Source organism: Bos grunniens, chromosome 3, assembly GCF_055505025.1.
Source record: "Bos grunniens cultivar Pamir isolate PY7600 chromosome 3, Bosgru_T2T1.0, whole genome shotgun sequence".
Taxonomy (NCBI): domain Eukaryota; kingdom Metazoa; phylum Chordata; class Mammalia; order Artiodactyla; family Bovidae; genus Bos; species Bos grunniens.
This window is the reverse complement of record NC_141167.1, coordinates 118,425,434-118,430,255: the sequence shown is the minus strand read 5'-3', so window position 1 is coordinate 118,430,255 and position 4,822 is coordinate 118,425,434. Positions and strand designations below refer to the sequence as shown.

The 4,822-nt window shown below is 46.6% G+C and overlaps 1 long non-coding RNA gene across 2 annotated transcripts; it reads left to right on the top strand.

Annotated features, from left to right (window-relative positions):
* The first annotated feature begins 221 nt into the window (after positions 1-221).
* On the top strand, positions 222-4,336 carry LOC147377074 (uncharacterized). 2 transcript variants are annotated; one of them, XR_015161690.1, is made up of 3 exons: positions 222-869; positions 1,017-1,512; positions 2,797-4,336. It is a non-coding gene; the product is annotated as an uncharacterized LOC147377074 (long non-coding RNA). The 2 variants fall into 2 exon arrangements; XR_015161689.1 differs by lacking the exon at positions 222-869 and having other exon boundaries at positions 940-1,512.
* Positions 4,337-4,822: the final 486 nt, after the last annotated feature.

Here is a 4,822-nt window from a genome sequence, read left to right as displayed (position 1 = left end):
CCTGAGGTGAGATTATGTTTAAGAATATATGAAAGGAGCTCAGACACCCACATTTTAAAAAAACAAGGGGAGGGATTTGAGAGATCTACAAGGCCATGGCTAAGCAGATTTGGAACTCATATTTGGACTAGTGAATGTTCCAGATGACAATAAATCATGAATTTTTTTACATTTATGTTTTCAAATAGGCCAAGATCAGGAAGAAGTTTTCATCTCATTTGTCAAATCCAGCTGATTTGAAGTGGCTGTTTGGCACTTTCTGTGGAGCAGGTCAGCTGAATGCTGTGACCAATTAGTTGTGTTCTGTATGTGGTTTTATTGTCATCTGGAACATTTACTTGGTCTGCTAGGCATAAGCTGTGTTTACTGGGGCACACATCTCTTCAGAAGAGGTGAGTGGTTGACCAGTTAGCTTTCCTGGCCCTAGCATCCTGGAACCTGAGGTCAGCTGTAGAGTGGAACTGGAATGACTTACCCATTGTAGTCTCGGTGCCCTAGTCCCTACGGTTGGTTTTCTTCTGATAGGTCTCTAAAACCCCGATACATAACTGTTTCCATCTGTGACCCAAGAGCTACTCTCAGTAGTTTGAAGAGCCAAGTCTTGACTGGGTACTCAGCCTTCAGACAAAAAAAGGGACTTGAGGTGAGTCAAGAAAGCAGTGGCCAAATGGAGAAAAAGAAGAGGGAGATGAAAATGCTAAAATCTGCTTAACTCTGTAGGAATGTGGGAAACGAACATAAAGATTTGGATAGCTTTCGTCGTCAACGCTGCTGTACCAGCTTGGCAGATGGCCCTCATGCTTTGGCGGTGATCTGCCACCAGGGGGCGCGCGAGTTCACAGCCGTGTCCTGGTGTTCCTGGAATCCAGGTGGGAGGCATTCTGGGAAAGGAGGGGCAAAGACTTTATTAAAAGGAATCCCAGTAAAATCATTAGGTTGAGTCCGGTGCTTCCTTGTGATGACAGCTGAAGAGGTTGTTTCTTACATGTCATTGGAAGCTCTGTTTGTCATTTCAGTGGCTCTTGAAGAGGATTTTGACTACACTGGTGGAATTGGTCTACAAAGAGCAGCCCTGCTGGGTTTCAAGTGGAGACACCCTGACGATGGCCTCCCTTTCCTGCTCAGTCCCTGCCAGCCTCCTTTTTCCCCTCTTCTCCCAGCACTTATCCAAATCTGCTGCCGGGTGTTGTTATTTTAAATTTTATTTTTCACTGATAATAACTTTCGATAATTTTTTATTGAGATCCTATCAGCTGTACAATCTGCTCCAGGCATGAAGCCCCTCTTTCCTCTGCAGTTTTGTCTTTCTTAAGTGGTAACCACCAGACAGGTTCATCAGGTTTGAGCAGGTAGGGAGTTCTGTGCCCCCTTCTCTCCTGGCCACGGTGGCTTCTTTCTCTTTCCTCAGATACGGTGCTGCCTGGAAAGAATCACGTCTGAGAATTGGGGCTTTCTGCCAGACCAGTGAAAGTGTAACTGTCTCTCACCAGGCCATTGTGGGGCACTCACCGGGTACTTTTATTTTTCTGGGCTCCTTTGTGAGGATGGTGGGTTTGGGTGGGTTCAGTGAAAGTGGGCAAGAGGGACAAAGGCCAGCTAACCTGCATTTTTTAATCTCCCCCCATCCCACCTCCACCCCCAGGCATAGTCACAGAGCCTCCCTGCTGGATGAGGGCAGAGAGAGCTAGGGTCCCAGGCAGTGTGAAGAGTCTCAAGAGTATGAGACCTCAGGAAACTGGTGGTGCCCATTTCTCAGCTTCAGGCCCCATGTCTTTCCCATATCAGTATGTATTGAGCATTTATAGACTTAATTTTTCAGGTGGGCCTTAGGAAGGTCTGTGATCCGATAATCAGAGTGAAATGTTTACCTAATTTTAGACTCGATAAGAGTTATGTATACACAGAAGCCACCCCAGTTACTTGAACAGTGAGGATTTCATATGTGTGTGCTCAGTCACTTGGTCGTGTCTGACTCTTTATGACCCCATGGACTGTAGCCTGCCAGGCTCCTCTGTGGAGTTTTCCAGGCAAGAATACTGGAGTGGGTTGCCATTTTCTTCTCCAGGACCCAGGGATCGAACCCGAGTCTCTTGTGTCTCCTTAATTGGCAGGCAGATTCTTTACCACTAGCGCCACCTGGGAAACCAGAATTAACATAAAGAATAGTTAACTAGGCAGCACATTGTTAATTATGTCACTGAAGAGGCAGGAAGGGAACCCTAGGTTATCATAAATGTAGCAATTGTGGGAGGCCTACCACCCATTAGGCTCTGGGGACAAAGGGAAGAAATTTGAATTATAAAAATTAGGACCTTGGAGGAGAGGCTTGGTGGACACAGGACCCTGCCCTTTGAGGATGGGGCACAGCTGGTTGGAGTGTCTCTGTAGACCTTGAGTAGACACGAGGGAGCTGGCTCAGCAGTGTGAAGATGCACACCAGATCCCGCTGCTCTCGGCGGAGGCATCACTCTTATGCCTTAAGGCGTTGCTGGGGTCCCTTAGAGCCATAGGCAGAAGGAAGCACAGGGAAGCAGACTTCCAGGATGAGGTGAATCCCTTCTTCTATCACCCTGACTTAGAGCCTAGCATGGAAAACATCTGGAAAACACAAGTGTGGTTCACTGAGTTCTGGCCCCAGCAATAAGGCTGAGTTTAGAGCTAGGAGAGAACAGCCTAAAAACCGGTACACTGTGCTTTACTGGACTAGCAGACGGGGATCAGGAGTGGGCAAGATGGGAGAAAGACTCAACCGGTATTCTTTTTTTTCCCCTTTCCTTTTTTTTTTTTTGCTGACAGTTCAAGACTAACACATGTGATGATCAACCACTAAGATGTCAGCCTGGCTGCCTGGGACCAGCAGGCTTACGTGAGTTCCTGCACCGGAAGACAGCCTCATTTTTGACCATCAATCTAGGGAAAGTCCTGCAGGGGCTGGCAAGGCACTGAGGTCTCCGGGGGCTGCTCTCCGAAGCCTGGAAGGACATCTGAGAAACTGCAGACAGGAGAGCTGCCGCCCTCTTGTGGAAATCTGCGGTACTGCAGGAAGATGATGTGACCTGCAGCTGGCTGGCCACTCTCCCCTGCCCACCTTGAACTCCAGGAAGCACCAGCTGGGAAAGGTCGGTTTGATCCCCTGAAGCAGATAAGAGGAGTGCTTCAGCACTGACTCGTAATGGTGATGATGGCTTTCTCCAAAAGGAATAAGTCTCATCACTGAGGTCTGGATCCTCTCTCAAAGAAACGAATGAGCTTCAGAAATAGGTACCCAACGCTGAGACAGACAAGCCCATCTCACATAGACATCTGCTTTGGGTCTTGGAGTGTCTTTTAAAACCGAGGTTAGCAAGTTTTTCTGTAATGGGCCAGACAGTAAATTCTTTAGGCTTGTGACTCTACTGCCTGTTTCAACCATTTAACTCCATCATTGTAGTGTGAGAGCAGCCATGGACAGTCATCAGATGAGACAGCAGGTTGTGTTCTGATACAATTTTATTAGGGACACCAAAATTTAAATTTCATTACACACCATGAAATATTATTCTCGTTTTGATCTTATGAAATTTTTAAAAATGTAAAAATCATTCTTAGTTTGTAAGCCTTACAAAAAGTGAGCTGGAGCAGGCCCATGGCTAGAGCTGATGGGCCCTTGACTTGCACTTTGCAGCAACTCAGTCATTGGATGGTGCCCCTGTGAGCTAAACCCATTGGAGTGGTTTCTGTGCCACCATGCAGTGATTGGGTGCTGACCTGATCTGGCCCCTGGGATCCCATGGGCCAGGGGGCCATCTGAGTGGTTGACCCCTTGTTTAAAGTCTGAGGGGTTATCTGCGGGAGAGGCTCTAAATTTTACTCTTTTCCTAACTGAACTGAGAGCCTTGTTCTCACTGAAATGCATCTCTAGTTCTAACAAATCGAGGCGTTAGCAACTCTGAACCTGACACACAGTTCAGGAGCACCACAGTGTCCAGTTTCCTCACTGATAAGAAGCATTTCACCTGGGTATCTTTAGACAATATACCTGTTAATGCACCAAAATGTCATGGGTTTAATGACAATGTGATTTTTATATGGGCTTCCCTGGTGGCTCAGATGGTAAAGAATCTGCCTGCAATGCAGGAGATCTAGGTTCGATCCCTTGATCAGGAAGGTCCCCTGGAGTAGGAAATGGCTACCCACTCCAGTATTCTTGCCTGGAGAATTCCATGGACAGAGGAGCCTGGTGGGCTACAGTCCATGGTGTTGCAATGAGTGATTTTTATATGATTTCCCAGGAACTCAATCCTTTTTTAAAGCCAGCTGCACCTGTACTGTAACTTACATTAAATGTGTGATCTTATTTGTTTTGTGAGTACTGAAATCTACAAGTTGGACATTCAGAAGGAGATAGTATGAATATTAAGAACTTTGAAGGATTTAAAAGATCTTTTGGTAGAAGAAAAGTTTTGAGTGAGCAATATTACTGCTGGCGTTACAAAGGGCGGAGTTAAGGATCTGTATTTTCTTTGATGTACATAAAGAAAGTCTGGAAGGACACAGAAGAACCAAATATCTGGTGGATGTTGGGGAGAACTGTGGGAGGGGGGTGCCAGGGGGCGAGTTTCCTGCATCCATTTTTATTCCCTGGTGTTTGAACCCTGTAAGCATCTGCCTTTTCCAGTCTCCCTCCTTATGGGTCAGCAAGGCCCGACTTGGTCAGGCTCTGAGGACACGGAGCTCCGTGGGACACAGATGTGTGTATTTTCAGTGAAGGAGGCAGGCATCTAAAGAAGAATTGGTCATATTGTGTGATAAATGCTAATCAGCCTGTGAATTTACCCAGGGG